The sequence below is a fragment of the Gambusia affinis genome, linkage group LG09 (genome assembly GCF_019740435.1).
Source record: "Gambusia affinis linkage group LG09, SWU_Gaff_1.0, whole genome shotgun sequence".
Lineage (NCBI taxonomy): Eukaryota > Metazoa > Chordata > Actinopteri > Cyprinodontiformes > Poeciliidae > Gambusia > Gambusia affinis.
In genome coordinates, this window is record NC_057876.1 from 16700651 (window position 1) to 16722080 (window position 21430).

At 39.0% G+C, this 21430-nt stretch overlaps 1 protein-coding gene and 1 long non-coding RNA gene across 6 annotated transcripts in view; both read left to right on the forward strand.

Moving 5' to 3' along the window:
- The window catches only part of mid2 (midline 2), a 158901-nt gene that overhangs the window by 85842 nt on the left and 51629 nt on the right, over window positions 1–21430 (forward strand). The gene's annotated exons all lie outside the window — the stretch shown is intronic.
- LOC122836931 lies at window positions 2123–2635 on the forward strand. The gene is made up of 2 exons (XR_006371669.1): window positions 2123–2239; window positions 2333–2635. It is a non-coding gene; the product is annotated as an uncharacterized LOC122836931 (long non-coding RNA).

The window sequence follows — 21430 nt, forward strand, 5'->3', positions numbered from 1 at the left end:
GCGGTGTTGGAATGGCCAGAGCCGCAGACCCGCAAACAGTTACAGAGGTTCTTGGGCTTTGCTAATTTCTATAGACGTTTCATCCGAAACTACAGCCAAACAGCCTTGCCCCTCACAGCTCTCACTTCCACCAAAACGCCGTTCGAATGGACACCCGAGGCTGAAAAGGCTTTTCTCCACCTCAAATCACTTTTCGCTCAGGCTCCGGTTCTCATTCAACCCGATTCTGCTAAACAGTTTATTGTGGAGGTGGACGCCTCTGAAACGGGAGTTGGAGCCGTACTTTCTCAATTCTCCAATGTTGACAACAAGACTCACCCGTGCGCATTTTTTTCTCGCAGACTTTCTCCTGCTGAACGAAACTACGATGTGGGTGATCGTGAGTTGCTAGCCATCAAGTTGGCGCTAGAGGAGTGGCGGCATTGGCTGGAGGGAGCAGAACACCCAGTACTAGTCTGGACTGATCATAAAAACTTGGCTTACCTCCAGTCCGCTAAACGACTCAATCCCCGTCAGTCTCGCTGGTCGTTGTTCTTTTCTAGGTTTAACCTGTCAATTTCTTTTCGCCCCGGTTCCAGAAATATTAAACCAGATGCGCTGTCCAGGTTGTACTCTCCTGACGACTCTGGTAAGACTCCCTCCACCATTCTTCCACCCAGCTGCACTGTTGCCTCTGTTACCTGGGAGATGGAAGATATAATTCGTCACGCCCAGCAAACCGAACCTGATCCCGGCACTGGTCCCGCTAATCGCACCTTCGTTCCCACTTCAATCCGTGCCCGCCTCATCCATTGGTTACATACTGCAAAGTTTGCCGCTCACCCCGGGATCAGTCGTACCACAGCTCTCTTAAATCGTCGCTTCTGGTGGCCTTCTTTACACAAGGATGTTAGGGAATTCCTCGCCTGTCCCATCTGTGCCAGAAATAAGCCCACTCACCAACCGCCAGCCGGTCTTCTCCAACCTTTACCCACCCCAGGACGCCCTTGGTCGCACATCGCCGTAGATTTTGTCACCGGACTTCCAGTCTCCAGAGGTATGACCACCATTCTCACTGTGATAGATCGTTTTCTAAATCCTGCCATCTCATCCCTCTCAGAAAACTCCCCACGGCTTTCCAGACGGCACAACTTCTTGTTAAACATGTATTCCGACTCCACGGCATTCCTCGGGAGATCCTATCAGATCGTGGCCCCCAGTTCACGTCACAGGTTTGGAGACACTTCTGCTCAGCACTTAATGCTAAACCCACCTTAACTTCTGGATATCATCCCCAATCTAATGGGCAGACTGAGAGGATGAACCAAGAGCTCGAATCAACCCTGAGGTGCCTAACATCCACCAATCCATCTGACTGGAGCCAGTTCCTGCCCTGGGTTGAATACGCCCACAACACGCACGTATCTACAGCCACGGGTTTCTCGCCCTTTGAGGCCGCTTTAGGTTACCAACCTCCTCTCTTCCAGGCTGATGAGGGGGAGATAGCTGTCACCTCTGTTCAACATCACATCCGCGCTGTATAAAAATCTGGCAGATGACCATTTCCGCTTTGAATCGCACCGCAGAACAAAATCGCCGCTTCGCCGACCGGAGGAGAGTTCCCGCCCCTCATTACAGCCCCGGACAAAAGGTTTGGCTCTCCACTCGTGACATTCCTTTGAAGGCAATGTCTAAGAAACTCTCCCCCAGGTATATCGGCCCATATGAGATTGACTCTGTAATCAGTCCCACAGCTGTCCGTCTTCGCCTGCCTTCCTCCATGCGTGTTCACCCCACATTCCACTTTTCCCAAGTTAAACCAGTTCGGACCAGTGCCTTTTGTCCCCCTCCCGACTACCCCCCCCCCACCCCAGATGTGGATGGGCACCCTGCCTACACTGTCCGGTGGTCGTGGACTCCGTCGGCGAGGTCGTGGGTGGCAGTACCTCGCCGACTGGGAGGGCTATGGCCCGGAGGACCGTTCTTGGGTGCCGGGTTCGTTCATCCTGGATCCGGCTCTGATCACCGTACCGGTCTTCCTTGCCTTCTGGTCGGTTTGGGCGCGGGTGGCGGCCGTTAGGGGGGGTACTGTTGGATGCTGGAGTTTTTGCACTCAGGAGCTGTTTTTTCCACCAGGGGAGCCACGAGACGGCATCTACAGGAGGGCGTTTCCACGCACCTGTGCGTTATCAGCCCCATCTGCAACAGCTTAAGAGGAGCGGCTGACCGTTTCTCCGGGCCGGAGTGTTTTACCTGTTTGGTACCCTGAGCCCCTCTGAGTTTTTTGATCTCTGAGAGTTTATCCAAAATATCTCCTAACTTGATTCGTTTTTCTCCTCTGATCATCCCATAGAAATCCCCTCGTGGAGCTTGATCGACGACGGCCCGACTGTCTGCCCGCCCTCCGACGCGCCTCCCTTGGCACCGGCCGAGGCTTTTAGCCATCAGGACCCAGACTCCAGCGTCCAACCTTTTCCCTCCCTGTCTGGCTGACCTCATCTCATTCAGTAAGCCCGTTCCGTTACTCCTCCTCCAATAATCAGATAACCCGCTTACCTGTCATCTCCCCAGTCCTCAGATCGCTGGCGTTCCGGATCCAGTAGGATAAGAAACAACTCATTTTCGATCTGTTCAACAATAAAACTTATTAATCTGATTCCTCACCTCCTGTTTGTGTTCTGCATGTGGGTTAGACGATTAACGTCCAACATGACAGCCTGATGCATCATTGAAATGTCATTTACATCAATTTGGGGGCAGCTTAACTACCCCTCTTGGAGGTTGGTTATACAAAATCAAGAAGCTGATTGCATGTGAGAGTAAGTTTAAAATTCTGTCTATCACTATAAATATTCATAATAAAATAACTGAACACACCATAATCAGTATTGAGGATGAGGAAACTGGAGTTTTCATGGTTGGGTCTGATTTTCATTTTACTGTCTCCCTATTTTTGAATTTATTTGTTTATTTATTTTAAAAAGTACATACACACATGTGAGTGGAGATATACAGACTCTTCAAAAATATTTTACAAACTAAAACCTTCAAATCTGACATACATTTTTATTCTGCTCTCTGAGTAGAATCACATTTTGCTGCCATTACAATCAACAATAGGTTGAATGTTACATCCAGCTGGCGTATCGTCTTCTATATTTGTTGTGTCTTCTACACGACTCATGGCAAGTTGCATACAAGTCTCCTCTTTACTCTTTTTAAATTATTGAGTTCTGATTGCTACTTTGTGGAGTTAACTAAAAGCTGTAAACATGAGCTTCTGTGCGTCTTCTCAGATTAGAGTTGGCTGATCTGTCAGTTTAGGTCAGTGATTCTCGATTCTGGTCGTCACGCCCCCCTGTCCTACATGTTTTAGGTGTTTCCCTTCTGCCACACACCTGGATTGAATATTTTGGTGATTAACAGGCTTCTGCAGCACTTGATGGTCATGCAATCATTTGAATCAGCTGTTCTGGAATAGAGGTACATCTAAAACATGCAGAGCAGGGGGGCCTGAGGACTGGAATTGAGAAGCACTGGTTTAGGTGGATAACCATTTACTGGCAGGTTTCTATAGGTTCTGCCCTTCCAATTCTTCCATTTTTTTTTAATGATGATATAAACAGATCTCCCTGAGGTGTTTATTGATTGTGATGTAATTTTCTAACCTAAACCTGCTTTAAACTTCTTCACCTTTTTATGACTAACCTATCTTCTCTGTCTATTGGTCTTCATAATGCTGATTATTCACAAATGCTTCCTGCCAAACCTTTGACAACTTCTAATAAAGGCTTTATTTATTATTATCAGAAAAAAGATGCACATCAAATGTTTCAGTTTTTTATTCATAAGAACCCTATACCTGTCTTCCTTCTACTACATATTTGTGTAGTAGGAGGTTTACGTATGTTGCTGAGACAAATAAAACATCAAAGAAAAACATTAAAGTTGTAATATTAACGTAAGAAATTTGGCAAAAGTTTGAGGAGTAATTATACTGAAATATTTTAGTGATGGAAAATCCCATAACAAGTCTGAAGTAATGATCCAGAAATGACATTACAACAAATTCAACACAGACATAACCTGGTTGCTTCACTACTGTCCTGTGTGCTAAGAGATGAAAAAATCTAGTCTGTAGTTGATTTGTGACTGATAACTTAAATTGCTTTGGTGGTCCAATGTCTCATAGGCAGCCAGATGTGTTCAAGTGATTGGTTGTCAGTCTGAAAAGAAATGAGATGGTAAGAGCTGAGAGAAAGTGATAAATGTGAGAAGTAATGATAAATAAATCAGAAGTTCATGGTGCTCTTTTGTGCTGCTTGCTGGTTCATTTTGCTCTGACTCACAAACTCCACAGGGCTTTAAAGTGAGTACGTGTCACAGCATCAAGTTCTAATGAGCCGACGTGGTGGAAGAGCTTATTTCAGAGCTGTCAATCACTGTGACAGATGAACCTTATGGTTTAGGATTCTCAGCTGTCCCACTGTACGGTAGTAGGACTGTGTGTGTGTGTGTGTCCGTAATTTGTTGACAGGTCTCTAAGTCTTCCTGCTTGAACTAGCCATATGTTATGCAAATAATAAGTTCAAAAGAAAATTCAAAGCTCTTTCCAGTGATCCTGGGATTAATTTTTGTTAAGACAGAAACAAGTCCCTGCATATTATCAGCAACCCCACCCTTCCCCATCCTCTCCTGTCCTCCATCGCTTCATTTCCTTCATTGCCTCCAGTCTTGCTTCTCCTTTTTTCTGTTGTTTTCTTCATTCACTCCTTCCCCTCACTACTCGTATTTTATCCTCTCCACCCTCCCTCCTAAGCTCCTTGAGGCTCTGTCTAACTTTTTTAGTGTGGTGGCTGCTTCATGTCTGCTCCTGCTGCTGACTCCGCTGCTGCTGTATTTACACTCGTTCTGCTTTGCTAAATCCTGAGGCGAGCTTATGCAGATCTACACGGGGAGAGGCACGCTTGCAGAGCCATATGAACCTTTATTACTTTAAGACCTGCAAGCGGACCGCCAGTTTACTGGCGCTTAAGGCTGAGCAAACCTGATCTGATTGTACACCAAACACTGAGCGAATGCATTCGCTCTTTTCTCTTCATTTCTAATAAACCAGTGTATTCTTTATTACATTTCCATCATTAACGCATTTCCACTATATTCATCACTGTCAATATATTACTCCCACTCCTCTGTTCTTGCATAGAGGCAGATAAACGTCTTCCATCCCACATGCTTTCTGCCACCGTGTGTTTGTCACACCTCCCTTTGCCTCATTTGGCCCCCGGTCAGTCTGTCTTGTTTTGCCTCCCCTCTCTTCTGCCCTCATTCACCCACAAACCCACTCATGCTGCTGCAGCTTGTAGCTGGTGAAGGCAGATCTGCAGCCCTCCTTTGTGGTTGTGTGCATGAGCTTTGTGATTGCATTCAAATATGTGCACCTCAGAGCAGTTACAGGTTACGAACAGATGTAGGTGTGCATGTGTCTCAGAGCGGTTGATATAATTTTGAACATGTGAAGAATGACTGTGGGCTTAGTGGTATGTTGCCTTCAGAAATCAAAGCTCTTTCTGGAGAACAGAGTGAGACGGAGCATTCTCGCTCACGCTGACGGAGAAACCAAAGATGGAGCACAGAGCTTTTAGTGGCTCCGTGCATCATTTTTCTGCCTACACACGTTAGCGTCGCTATATGGTTAGTCTCTTTACTTTTCCACACACTACAGACGGGTTCAGGGTTCCTACGTAGCCTTTAAAAGGTTGACAAAGTATAGAAAATACTGCCATGAATTTCTGAGGTCTAGATAAGTAAAAAAAAAAAAAGAAAGAAAGAAAACTGAGTATCAAAAAGGTTCTTGTTCAATTTTAGTCTGTTAATTCTTTAGTGACCTAATTATCAGTTTAAAATTGATTGATTGGTTTTGCACATCACCATTTGATTTTACCCATTAGTGTTTTTATTTTCACTCTCTCAATGGCCTGTACTTGTATAGTAGCTTATCAAATCCAGAGAACTCAAACGTTCTTCACACTACATCGTGATATATGGCGTTGCTGTGGTTCCTAATCTTACTGACTGTCCTTTAGAATTATATAATCTGGAATAAAGCTGATCTAAGATGGCTGAGATTCCACATAAAGTAGCGGTTCAAAGCCTAAATTCACTAGATTTAATTCACTACAGATAGGTTTTGGAGCACTATTCAAGCAAGCTCTGAGATTATTTATACACAAATGTCCAAACTTTATAACGTGCTGAAAAAAGATTCAATTTGAGTCTGGAAAAAGGTGCAATTTGTGATAAAGGATGTGAATGAACCTCGCTGGTTTGTGCAATACACATAGTAATGGACTAATAAAAAAGATCTGTCAAATCACTGGATGCCACTCAGTTAATACAGTGCTTATGAAGAAAGTAACTGGAACGCTTTAAAACCATTAAAACTAGGCAAAGGAAAACTTAGTTGCATTTATATTTAGGATTGAAAGCAGTGTAAAGATGCATCAATTCAGTTTTTCCATTATATCCATTTTGTGAGAGCAGCCTTCAGCTTGTGTTGCTGGGTCATTAATCTCCCTGCAGGCTGCTATCCTCATACTTGCAATGATTACAACAGCTGACAGGTAAAAGTGAGTAACACTGCTCAGCTTGATCCAGTGCAATGATCTGTTAGGAACACAAACATCATAAAATGGATGTTCTTTTTGACACCTATCAAAACATTTTGGTAAACCAGTCACCTGAGACATCAATACACACTTCTCCCACCCACGGATGTGCAATCTATATGATTGTATCAAAGTGCACTCTGTAACATAACAGCCTAAATACTTTTTCTTCCATATTTTCTTGGTTCATTGACTTTTCTACTAAAATATAATATATCTTCTGTGGAGTAGCTTGTTGTTTAACTGTGCACAATCAGCATGTTGCTGACAGTTGAATGCTTATAGGTGATAATACAACACACATTTTTCTGTTTTGTTGAAGTTTAATTTCTTTTAGATTGCTGATATCCAGTGAAACCGAGGCCCCAGACTTACTGCCTCGTTACGGGGCTTGTTCTATTGCAATCCAGTTTTCCACACCTACATCGTTCCGACTACTGCCTACTAAAGGTGAATTACTCTATGGAAATAGCTAGTTCACAAAATGATTTTTTTTCCCTTTAATTACTGTGAACTTTCAAATAATTGTACTTTTTCAACACTTGACAAGACAAATGCAATAAAAACAAATTGTGTCGATTCAGTTACAGACACTCTAGTTCAATTGTATTTACTATACACTACAGTTGAAACCTATTGCTCATCTAGTAATAGCTGATAAATTGGTTATCAAAGTGTATTAAACAGGACTTGACCATTGTTTTAATTGTAATTCTGTACATTTTTAAACTAGCTGTTTGGGGCCCCACACTCCTGCTTTTTCGTCTTCTGTTTTGCTGCCTTCTTCTTTTAAAGTTACAAGGCTTAATCTTGGTAGTCAGGCACATGAAGGCTTGACTGTATTTTAGGGTAAAGCTGTAAGAAGCTGACAACATTGCAGAGCTTAGCTGAGCTTCTGACACTTTTGACACTTAAAGAAAATCATTTTAACTGTGGATGTTCTAAATACATCTTTTGGATTTATATGAGTTATGCTCACGAGAAAAGAAACTTAGAATGCATAAGTTGGGTGTTTTTAGGACGCGCTCTCTGCTATAATAATAATAACCTTATTTTGTTTCATGAGACTTTGCTAAAGTGTTAATACTGCTCTAAAGTCTTTATGTTTTGTCACATAACCAAAACAGTTCAACATATTTTAGATGATTTTATGTAAAAGACCTACAGTAAATCATACATATTTGTTAAGATGACGAAAAATGATCCATGTTTTTCAAAATACTTTTCCAATAAACATTGGAAATGTGTGGTACGGATTTGTATTCAGCCTCACTAAGACTACAATTTGCAAAGTGACTTTACTTTATAGCTTGTGCTTATAAGAAATCATTTACATATTTACAGTGTCCCATATAAATGTCTTGTGCTTAGAGGTTGAAGAAAGCCGTAGTATCTGTTCATTTCCAAATCCACCTTTGTGATGTCACTGAGCGGGATATGTGAGGGGCAGACTGGGATGGTGTACTTTAGGCATGTTAATAGTTCTTCACATTCTTTTAGCCAAAAGCCAGACAGTACAGAGAACCTGTCAATAGTTGTAAGGTAAATGTCATACACAGTTTGGATAGTTGTTTGTGAGAAACCTATTTGAAGCTTTATCCTATGCAATGTGTTCTATGGAGGATTTTGTATTGTACAGCTGAAGGTTGACATTTTGGGTAATTCCAAAATTTGTTTTTGCAAATTTGCTACAAAAGCTGAAATCTTTAAATAAATCAATGTATCATTGGTTAGTAGAAAGTCAGGTTGTTAAATAATAATAACAAGGTATGAAGGTTGAACATTGTTCAACCTTCATACATAGGTTCAACCTATGTATGAACATTATCATGAAGCTTAGAAGCTAAATATATTCATACTGACAAGTTTTATTCCAACAAATCTTTCTAAGACTATCTTTTCCTGGATTTCCTAGATGATGTTTTGTTTGTGCTTCACAGACAATGGACAGGACAAAATACCATAACAGGAATGTTTGTCCTAAATCTGGAAATTCTTCCCTCCTCACACTAACATATTTTGGTCAACACATGTATACACATAAAGGAACCTTGAGTCAGTGCCTGTTGTGGTCTGTTTGTGCAAAGTTTTGGTGACTGCCTGCACACTTCCTTCTCCTGTGCTCTGTCTGCGTGAGGAAAACAGCGTGCCGCTCTGTGAGGCAGCCAGACAGGAACAGCGTGTCGCCGTGGGAAGATGCTTAGTTTAAATGAAGGACTCCAGTGTGTGATGAACAGCACGTCTTCACCCGCACAGGAGTGGAGACCTCTAATTTAAACTGTAAATAGCAGTCTTGATTAGTAGCTTCACATTGTGAACAATGATCATAGTTTTAATAACAGATTTAATCTGATCCGGCTCTATTATCGAGTGAACTGGACTGGCTGTTTTCTCTGTATAAAAGTTTTGTTCCATGTTTTCCTTACCTATAAATGGTATTTTTTTTATGATGAATTTTCTTTTGTTATCAGCTTTGATGGCAGCTCAAATCAATATAGTTATAACTCCTAATGTCAAATGGCTATTTTTTTAACTTAAATACAATGCCAATAAAATCTATAAATATTACCTAAGTGGTATACATAGTGGAAAATGTTGTATATGCCTGTTTAATCAAAGCAAGAACAAGTCTTCATGACAAGATTATTTAGATCTCTTGATTTAGTCATATTTATATGGAGACTGCCCTTTAAAGTTTTCCCTTTAAAGAAGATGCTAATCCTAAAAGGATAACAACAAGATCTCTGTCACAGATGCTAAACAAACTGTTTTAGCAAAAATGTGTAAAACGCATTAAAATAAATTAAACTTTCACTGCAGTAGAATAATCACACTTTGAAAAAATGCCATGTTAAGAAATAAATGTTTACAGATAGTGTTATCCTTCCTATTTTCAACATAGATTCTATATTATCCTAATAATTTTTGTCTCAATATTCTGGTTAAACGCCCATTGATGACCCATTTTCAGTTTTCTGTCAGATCCTAGCAGAGTGCTATATTTCAGGCTTCTTGGATTTTTACTCCAACAAGATTCCTAAGCTCTTTGAAAGCAAAGCAGACTCAGAGCATCACAAGGAATTTTCCACATAGTCATCCTTCATTTCAGAAGCACCTGGAACTTTTTTATTTAAATGCACAAAGTTATTCTCATCTGTGCCTCGTTTCTACTGGGCGTTACTTCAGGGGTCGGTGTGATTCAATGGATAATTCTGTCTGTCTCCAGTGTAAAAGCATCCCATACAACCGACTTGTATTACACCATTCCTATCCCCCTTCAGTTGTATCTCTAGTACAGTTAGGGTGGAGAAAACATCACTGCTTGTGGCAATAACTTTGCTTTCTTGTTGTTGTACTGGTCTGACGCAATATTAGGCGTTTGAGGTTAACCCCACTCGCCCAGTGAGAGACAAACTGTCCTTGGAAACATTCCCCTGAATTCACCAGACCATGAAATAACGTAACAAACCGCACTAACCCATGCCTTTCTGCAAAGTGGAAAAGAGCCATTTGCCAACGCCAAGATGCAACGTTTTGCTGCTGTAAACTTTGAATACTTTCTGACTTCCTTTACCGTCCTATATTGGTGTGGTGGCTAGATAAAAATGACTCCATTCTGGTGGCCAGTGGTGAAAAGAAATGAGTCTTTGTGTAAAGTCATATTCCCACCAGGGAAATAAAAGCCAGTGGACCAGTAATATGAAGTTTCTTGAAATTCTGGTCGACTTAAAAAGCTGAAGAGTAAATCTCAAAAATACTTCCATAATAGTTTATTTTTATCACAACAAACTAAATTTTCATAGTCTTGGAATTTTTACCCTCTGAAGAAATATACCAAAATTAAGAGTGGATTTTTCTTTTGAGTGTCAGATTATGGAACTGTAATCTAAAGTGATTTGATTTAAATCCTTCTTTCACATATTTAGCAGGGATGCTAGCAAAATTGTGCGCATCTAAAAGCTGTTGTTTCTCAGACTCTTCTTCCTACTCACAATGTCATTAAAAATTTATTGCAGTCACAAAATGAGTAGTTTTCAGTTTGGAATAGAAGTTCCTTCATTTTGTTAGAATTTGGCTGCAGGGTTTCCTTTTTTGCTGTTTCACTGCTGCATCTGCTTGCAAAGTAAAACACATAATCTCCCTTTGATCAGGGAGCTGAACAGTCCAATGGCTCCTGCTTTTGATTGGCTGTAGGCCATGTTACACATGGCTGCTCAAGTTAGTGAGAGATCAAGCTTGTGTGTCCACTTTACAAACACACTAAGTTTTCCACATATAGTTTTCTTTCCTTGCTCTTAACTCCCTGAAGGGAAGTTTTCTTTGCTTCTACCACAAGGCCATGCGCTGCTGTAGACCTAAAAAAAAGTCTGATGGAACTGACAGAGAAAAATTGGTTCACTGTAGAGGCTAGGCCTTCAGAAATTAGTCATTTTAGAGATTTATGGAGGTAAAACAGAACAAAATGGTGAAACTGACATGTTTTCTGATGAATTCTTTGTAAAAGCCCCAAGTCTTTTAACTTCTCTTTAGATTCACTTCTAGATTTTCTCTCAAAAGTTATAGACTTTACCCTGCAATTTTGATTTTGCAGGGTAGTGTGCATTACCTTTTGTATTAAAAATAAATCAATTTGATATATTTGTGACATGTCTGTTATAATTTGCCATAAAGTACATAAAGTATGAAACATGGCAGACATCAGTCATTTTCTCTCCCATTCCCTGTGTGCTGCTGCTATTGCAACGACTAACAAGGATTGGCTGCTTGATCTGTAATAAATGTGGTAGTTTTTGATTTCAGTCCAATAATTCCAATCAGCCATCAGTATTATTTGAAATTAATAATCTTCAAAAAACATATTTTTAAAAATGCTTTTTTGTTTAAAATTTCATGATACAAGTTAGATGTCCATAAAAAAATCACCAAAGCGGTGATGAATGACTAATACGTCTTCTGAAAAGGTTGCACGTGTTCTTGGTATTTGCTAAACATAATATTACATAATATTCTCTTTGATTTTTTTTTATGTTTGCTGGGATTCTGCAGATTAAAAATATTCTGAATAGAAAAGAGAATTAAATCCAATGAACCGGGTCAGAACCAGTTCAAACCCGTTAAAAAGGAAACCCTGGCATTGCTGTTGCTATTTATTCACAGTCACAAATTTGCGAAAGAGGGCAAAACTTTATTTTGTGAAGTATTTCACAAGACACAATAAAATCCAAAAAATACATCAGACAGCTGACAGTTGGAGCCAATCGAAACATCTGTCATTCAGTTTGCACAGTGTAGTAAAATATCTACAATAGAACCATATTTTAAAAGGTTTTATTGACTCTAGTGGTAATAAAACTGAGAATGGTTACACAGATTTGTGGTTTGTGAAAGAAGTTTGACAAGGACTCAAACCCAGGACTTGAACTCTCCGCGTTGAGGACTGAGGCCTCTAAACACAGCAACGCCCAACCGCATCGCCCCGCCAGTTTTGTTTTAATGCCTCCATACCTTCTTTGATGCTGGTTAAGCTTGGCTAGACCCATTTTAACTAAAAAGATGTGATGACATTTAATCTTTCTGACATCAGTTCTCCATTTTTATGTCTGTCCATCATAAATGGAAGTGTTGCTCAGTGACGTTTGTAGTATTTATTTTACTTTAGGTTATGCTTGACTATTTTAAAAAAAATATGCTTTTTTTTGTGCAAGGACACACTACTTGGCATCAAGAGTTTAGGAAGAATTTCTTTTTAAATCCACCCTCAGTAGCTGCTCACCACAGTGAAAGAAGGGCTACACTTTGAACAAGACCATGAATCGACTGGGAAAACTTATGTTCCCACAGAAGTTGTTGATTCCACTTGACAGAGAGATTGGGAACACAAGTTAACGGCACTGCGCCCCCAATGTCCTGCTTCTAAAGCTGATAAAAAAGGAGGGCGCTGATGCATGCTTAATAGCATGCAGGGACCCTTTTATGGCTTCTAAAAAGGGACACATCACCTTTCCTTTCTGAGGCAATGGTGGTGACAGCAGCAGCTAGCACCCTGTTCCCTGAGGCTGTCGTCCAATGGAAACATGAAGATATACTCCATTTGTTCAGATACAGTGTGTAATGTTTAAAATATGTTCTTGTGTTTATTGGCAGCAGGATCCCTAAATATATCATTTGTATGTAGGTGTAGATGCAGATATAACATCTATTAATTAACTGTCCACACACCTTTAAAAGCTGATTGCAGAAGAGTCTATTTTGGATTATGCATGGTGTTTTCTCTGTTTTATTTTGGGATTTTTCTTTAGGATGTTGAGGTGTTAGCACTGTAAAATCTACTTTCATCCATATTCCTTTAGTTCGGCTTTTAATAGGAATCTGTGTGAAATCGTACATGGGCTCTGTGGCTTTTCATCTCCCATTCTCCACAATATTAAGTCACACTGAATTATTTTATTAGACATGTAACAAAACAAGTACAACAGCAAACAAAAAAGAACTTATACTTAATAGTAATTAAATAAAAAGAACCCATCATCTCTTTATAATTGCAGACCATAAGTAATAAAACTACCACTCATGCTACAGTAATAAAGCTGATTAAAAAATTAAGAGCTATCAAGACACAATTGAGTTTTTCAATATCACTTTAATCTAATCTTAATCTGTTACTTGAAAAAGTAACAAATTCTATCCACCCATTATTAGAAAGACACAGGTAAAATAACCATGCACATACACACACACCCACACACCTCCACAGACCTAAGACCAATTAACCTAACAGTCAGTTAGGTTAATTAACTTGGAGAGAAGCCGTGTATGCACAATGAGAAGGCAGAAACGTCCCAGACACGGATTTATACAAACATCTTCATTCTGGCAAGGCAACAGTTCTACCAATTGCCCACTATGCACCACTTGCAACAAAAAGTTATTACTGAGTCTGAACCTTCTTTACCGAAACAGGTGATTATTTTGAGTGAGCCTCTCTAACAACTACATTTAGGATTTGTTTTGGCTAACTCATTAAATCTACTGAACAGGATGGTCTTTGTACATAAAAATCAAGAGCTGTTTGTCTCTTGATTGAGAGAGGTGACAGCAACACTTAGCTTTATAAGTGTTGCTTATAAAGCTAAGCCCTCAGTCTGCAGATATTAGTTTATGTTGGGTTCAGAGAGATCCCATCAGTTCCACGTTGCCTGGATCTCAGCTGTCAACATGGTTCAGAACTTATTTTTTTCCACAGGTTAGGAACATTGACAGCTAAATTTATTAATCTGTCAGCAACACCATTATTGTAAGCTTATTTGTTTGGAGTCAGACAGAGGAAGTTTAGTTCCCCCGAGGAGTCACATGAAGAGGAATGTCCTGCAGATGCAACCAGTGGGAAGAAAACCCACACAGAAATGCAGAAATCAAGGGGCTGTCTCTCATATCAGCTGCTGTCCCCCTGGAGACACTGAGCTGTGATTTCTCACAGTGCACATCACACACATAGATGGGACCAAAGAGGAACCACAGCAAGAGTTATGAGTTTATTGCCTTTCCAGAATGTTTTCCCTTTAGTTAAGTGCTTAAAAAGAAAAAAAAAAGAATTTACCCAGGCTGTAAAAAGTTAAATACAAGTTCACATGAACAACAACCTATCTCTTATTGAAGTGTGTGACCCAGAATGCAGTGCTAGTGTGTGAAAAGTTGTGTACCCCCTTTCATTTAAGATCATGTAAAACCACATTTTGCAGCAATAACTGGGAGTAATGGCACTCAGATTGGCCATGTCTGTTTCTCACATTGTTAGGAAGGAACTTTTTCTACAGTGCTGCCATAGTTCATTGAGGTTTGTAGCCATTCATTTTGCACATCTCTTTAAGGTCTCACCACACCAATTTAATTGGCTTGAGGTCTGGAATTGACTTAACCCGTACAATAGCTTCATTCTATTCTTGATTCCTTTTTTTTTTCAGCATTTTATCTGAAGATGACACTTTAAGACCTCATTATGAACTTGCTGGAACAGTAATTTCTGGGAAAATTGGCTGCTGTCTCAAAGCAAGAACTACTGATATTTTAAAATATCTTGATAATCCTCTCCAGATTGATGTAAAAGAGCAACTACTTCTCTAACCCTCCTGTTATGTTTGTTTCTGAGGTACAACAAAAATGTCAGTGGGTCAATTTGACCCAGGGAGTGTTTAATCATGCAACAGTGTCAGAAACCAAAAAATTCCTCCAAAACATTTTTCGTTTCAATCAATATTTGTGCAAAGATGTTTTTTTTTTTTATTTCTCATAAATTAAGGATGATTGACGACAACCTACTCATTTACTCATTTGGACATAAAAAAATGAAATTTCTCTTTTTTATGTCCACTGAAAAAAATCTAGACACAAAAGAACAATAATTTCCTCAAAATGGATCTGTGGTCATTTTTTTTTTATATTGCACTTTTTTTTTCAATGGGTGATCTTTATAATTGAACTTGAGACACACATACTGTTCAGGGTCAAATTGACCTGCTGATTAAAATCCAGACAAATGAGTCATGCAGAGAGTATTTATATTTTCCTCCACTTCTGCTGAGTGTCACTCAGTGTGGGTGGAGTTTATCCACAGGAACAGAAAAGATTCCCGTCTAAAATTGTATGAAGGTTGGCTTTATAAATTGTATTTCTTGCAGTTTCCTTGTGAAGTAAAGAGAATAGGGAGAAAGTGGGTTCATGTGCTTGCACATGCGTATGTATGTGTGTGGCGTTGTGTGTTGCGTGTGTGTGTGGTGAAATATGCTTCACAGCTGCAAGGAAACATATAAAATTGGGCATTTTTTAATCTTTTTTTGCACTTTAACTTGACTGCCGGGTCAAATTGAACTGAACAATATCTATGTAAAAAGTAGACACAGGGGTTGGTGCAAATGTGCAGAATTTATAAATTTTACATTTATATGTAGAGTGCACCTATTAAGACAAATAGAAAAAGTTTCATGCAAAAAAAATACTTCCAACTATTTAAAAAAAAAATTTAAACTTTAAATTGGGTCAATTTGACCTGGAACATAACAGGAGGGTTAATAAAGCAACTGTAATAAATACAAATAAATGTACAATTTCAAAAAATATATAATCTGAAAGCACTTTGCAGAAAAAGAAAAGTATTGTGGGTGACTTTAATTGTTTTTCTGTACTGTTTATGACAGTTATAACACTTTTATTAAGCCACCATCAGGGAAACAAGAACATGTAGGTGTTGCCATCAGCACTAGACTCAAATGATTTCCTCTATAAATATGTGAAAATCTGCTTCCAAAACCAAATTTGTTACAACGTAACAGTTCATCTGAGATGGAGTAAATCACTTTAAAACATTTTGAAAGAAGGAATTTGGACTTATAGAGTCTCATCAAGCTGCATTGCTGGTCGAGACCATGAATGAAGGGGAAAAGCTTGGGATTGGGTTTAGTTATCTTTGACCATCACCAAGTGCAACATTGTTGAAATTTGGGTCTTTATCAGAATCAGGATCTTCATCAGTTTTACATTTGAATTCCTGCTGGGCCTTTAGACATGCTGTTGGCCAAGATAAAATTCTTGAGACAATCATCTGTCCATGTGTCAAACTAGTGTAATGATGGTATTGTCTACTTTCATATTCAGGACAGCAGCAAATATCCATCTACAGTGTCTTTAATCAAACCTATTTGTCCCTTTTTATTTTTTTCCCTGAAAACCCAGGTCTGAAGTAAACAATAAACAACATAGGGGAAGGAATATCATTAATATGGAAAAAGAAGGTTGGTGCAATAATCTAAAAAAGGCACAAAGAACCAAACATGTTAGATGTAACTGCCTCAAATTATGTCAGCATGAAAATCACAAAATTCCTAAATTGCTATATTTTTGTTTCACATTGATATTAGACAGTTATTCTGACCTGAAGAAGATGAGGTTACCCATTCATTGTGTAGGCTTCATACAGGACGATTACTGGTGTAGAACTGCCTCCAATCAGCATTTCATATGTAAATATCCACCTTTATCTGTGCAAATAAACACCCAATACAAAGTAACAACGACTTAAAGTTTTCTAAAATAGTGTTCACCTGAATTAATTTCTGCTTTTGTTGTGCCCCTTTCAGACCAGCCATTACCTTCAGCCTCCAGATCTAACTAATCTTCATTCTTAATAAATGAGCGTACCCAAATGTTATTTACTGCAGGGCACAATTAACTGGTTATGCCTTCTAGCAAAACCTTGTACAACTCCTTTTCATTTAGAGACAAACTAGAGGGGGACATTTTCTTTTCTCAGACTGTGTCTTTTAAATATCCAGAAATAATCCTGAGCTTCACTGCAAACATGGTAATAGCTTGAAAGTTCATATAGGTTTATAAAACTTTTATAAACTTTAAAGTTTATAAATGCTTTTGAAGTGGACAGTTTCTGGAAAAGCATATTTTAGGCTTGTGAAATGTTTCAATAATCACAAAAGATTATTGTTTCTGCTGAGTAACTAAAGGTTTAAAAGTTTACAGCACCTTTAGGATTACAGATGAAAGACTCTACAGAGAGAATAGATTAATATGTAGGCCTTAAATAATTAAAGGTCAGATGAAAAATGTCACTTCAAATTCAGCCTGCTGCAGTTTTCTCTGTGGTTGCTGAAATTTCCTGTGTCGTGTCTGCTATCTCTCTTAAGGCAACTGTCATAATCAAGCCTGTTAAACTTAAACAAAAGGCAGGGTCACCATTGGGCAATCAGAACGCGGGTTTTGTTGTCATTGTTGTTCCATCCTTACAGACCAAAAAAGAGGTCAGAAAAATAACTAGGGATGACATGAGAACATGACAAAAGCATCTGAAGAGAAGCAGTGGAAATGGTACTCTAGAAATCAGAGGTGTCATGGAAGGAAAAATGCAGAAGGAGAAGAAAGGAAATGAAACGATGATGGGACTCAGCAGTGGCAACGTTGATGGGTCTTCATTCATCATTGTTCAAGGTTTGATAGGCAAGTCCTCGTTTGCACTCACCAGGGCTTCAACAAACCCACAACTTAGGCATCAGCTGTCAGTGCAGCCCATTTTATTGCAGCTTGTTTGTTTTTAGACTCAGAAGATCCATCCCACTTACAGGGAGTAATTGTTTACGCCCTAGATTTAAAGTATTCGCTTGACAAGCTTGTTATCTGGGATAAACAATCAGACGTTCAATGCAAGGATTAAAATGATCCTTCAGCCAATAAAGGAAAGTGACACATTTCAGTCACTAAATTATGCATCACAGTAGCTACGAAAATTGCTTTTGCATTTAATAAGAGGTTGCCTGTAGCAATTTCAATTACTTTGTTTGTTTTTTTTTTCCTTTTGTGTAAACATCCTTACGTGATCCTGTGTCAGGTCAGAACTTGCGATAGCAATGAGTTAGCATAAGGATAATAAAATTATTTTTGACACGTCAACGTATTCTTAAAAATGTAGTATGCAGTGTGTTGTAAAAGTATTTTTACTCATTAAACTTTCCTCACGTCATATATTAACTAAACATCGACAAAAGCTGCTGTGAATCAATTTGTACTTTTGTTTTTTTTTGGTTTTTTATTTATATAGAAAAAATAAAAAGCATAAATACTCTCGCAAACCCCTAAAAGGAAAATATGGATACACTGAAATCCTTCTTAAATGCTGTTTTATTTGTTTTTTGGAAGAGGGCACTGAAGAAAATCTAAATCAGCTGGCAGTGACACTGTTCATTTTTTTGCACCAAAGGACAGATGGCAAAAATGATGATAATGGGAGGGAGAACCATCTTGGAAAAAAATTTACTTCACTTTTGCCTCCAGCCTGAATCCCTTGCTGCTTCCATTTAGCTTCCCTTCAGATGGGGGAAATGGATTGGAGTTGCGCACCAGCTCAACCAGAAAGCCCTGCACATGCAAAATTTGTGAAATGCACATGAATTTTCTAGGAGCGTAAATGTAGTCCGGTCCGTGCGTTGTATGCGAAACTATCTGATACGTCACTTTGCCCAGAGCGATATGGTAAAACACCGCAGAGGACTCTCAAAAGCCGCGGAGCCGCTGAGAGAAACCTCTCAGCTGCCATGTCACTTACTCACTGTGTTTTCACAGCCAAAGAGTGCTAAGCTTTCAATCTCGATTTCTCAGGGTAGTAAAAATACAGCTGTTCCATCTCAGTATTTCCCAGCTGCTTTTGGTAACTGTGTGTCCCTCAGAGATTAAATCTAACAAGTATTAGCAAGCATAACATGGAAGTGACAAACAAGAGAAGACCAAGTCGGATGTTAACCAAAGGAGACAGAAAGTGGAAAATATTTGGGCTTGAAAGTTTACAACATTTTTAAATAAACGGACTGAATATATTAGCGTTTTATAATCATATTTACCACTCAAAACGCTTTCCAAATTGACCCACTTGCATTCATAATTGCACACATCCACATGCTGATATGAGGATCGGTAGGCAGCTTGAGCTGAAGCGCCTTGAAGTGAGGGAGCAGCGTTGTTTGGCAGGTGGAAGACAGACACAAACCTGCAACTTCAATTGCAAGAGAACTACTGAGCCACAGTCTCCCCATATTTAGGCTTTCAAGTCACAAATAATCTCTGTCTCTTTCATACATCACATGATATTATTTTCAGATTTAATATTGACAAAATTAAGAAAAATAGTTGTGTCTTTTTAGATAAGTAGACCAGAATATTTTAGAGAACACGGAATATTCTAGAACACAATTGAAGAAAATATTACAATGATGGACTGGAGTCAGCAAGACACACAACATTACCAATTTGTCTTCTGCAATATCTGTTTTTCCAAAGGACAGTGTATTTTCATGCCTGTATGAGTTGGTCAATTCTAATAATGGAATCATTGACTTTCCCGGCTGCTGTATCAATTTTAAAAGAAGCCATACTTTATTGGTAGGAAAGTTTAGCTCAGAAATGTTTAGTGTCTCCAGAAATGATAGAAATGGGGAGGTTGTATGACATTAAACCCATTCAGGAGGTGGGATCACTGTAGAGCAGACCATGTAGGCTTGATTTCCATTGTTTACACCTCTAAGAGAACACAACATTCAACTAATGTGACTATAATGTTGCATTCAATTGCAACTGAGAACTTGGAATTTCAACATACTTAAGACAAAATGAAGAACTACTGTAAAGATGTACTAAAGGCAAAACAAATGTCTTATTTTATTATCAATTTAACTGAAAGTTTAACTGCCTTCTTCCACTGTAAGTAGCTTTGAGATTTTACTGAAACATAGCATGATATTTTCAAAGAGCTTCTGTATTCATCTTCTCCATCTTTTATGTGAACATTGGCCTTTGAGTCAGGGGCACTCAGCCTGAGGATCACAGAGTTCTAACTACTGTCAGGCTGAATCTGGAACTAAATGGTGACAAGGTGACATTTCTGTTATCAGGCAAGAATAGCTTCATGACTTGTTATGTTCTTAGTCAACTATCTTCTCCATTTAAATGCAACTCCATTGACATGTCCGCACTCTTCTACTACTTCATAAGGCTGGATTTCTTTCTGCTTACAGGCTTACAGGAGATTTAGTGAGAACAACACCTGGGTTTCAGCTCAGCATTCTTCTGGATTAGCTAACCAGCCGCTGCTGAAAGCTGTGGTTATCTCGCTTCTGTGACAATTTTTGTTTGGTCCTCAAGCTCGAAAGGGATTATAACAGGCCACCTAATCAGAAGCACAACATGAGTGTGTTTATTCAAGTGAAAATAAGCTAGTGAGAGATGTTTGGCTGCAGAGCTGATTATTTTGGTCTAAATTTCTTATGAAATCAGAGATAACATTCATGTCCCACCCTAATAGCCATGCAATTGCATCTTATTTTGCAGTAGCCAGCTGTTTCTGTCAGTTTTAGTTGTTGCTTTGCTCTAAAGAGCCTCACTAAAGTGTATTTTGCTCACATTCAGGTGATTTTTCAACATGTGCAAAGTTCTTTGAATAAGCTGCTTATGTTTAATCAAAGAAACAAACAAAAAAAAATCCAGTCAAAACAAGAAGGCCCACCAGAATATAGTAAAAACCAAATGCTTAGAAAGTTGTGATTGTTGAGAATCTGGGAGCAAACTCTACCCTAGTACTTACTTTTGTTATCAGCAGGAAAAAGAATGAATGCGTATGAACTGAAGTGGAAAAAAATATTTTGCAGATAATTTCTTGATTATTTCTTTCAGACCTGAAATTCATTTCTAAAACTGTCTGACATATTGGTAGCTAATTAAAATCCTGCTGCCTGTTTATCCGAACTCTGCTACAGACGCTTATCTCTATAAACCTCACAGGTTTTGGATAATATGGGCTTTTGCCAGGAATCACACTGGTTAGGCACCACTGAAATCTTTAAAACATCAGCATTCCTTGCGTGTCCCTCAGCTGGTCACTCTAATCTAATGGTATCATCCAGTGAGGACACGGTGGATGCAGACAACAAAGACCTGCACTGTGGGGCACAACATCCAGCTCAGCTGATGAATCATACTCACCAATCATCCTGAAAATTGTTAAGATGCTGCAATTTCTGATGTTAGCAGAATGGACAATTTGTGGCTACTGGAAACTGGAAGAGACACACAGAGATCGAGTAAAAGCTGGAAGAACTTCAGTCATACTTCAGTCTAGACACAGCCCTCTTTGATTTCTGTCCGGTTTTTTTTTTTTAGTTAATTGCATGTTTTGGTTTTCGTAGCCATTAGATTGATTTAATGTTAATTTTTCTTCTTTGTTCTGTCATTTGTTC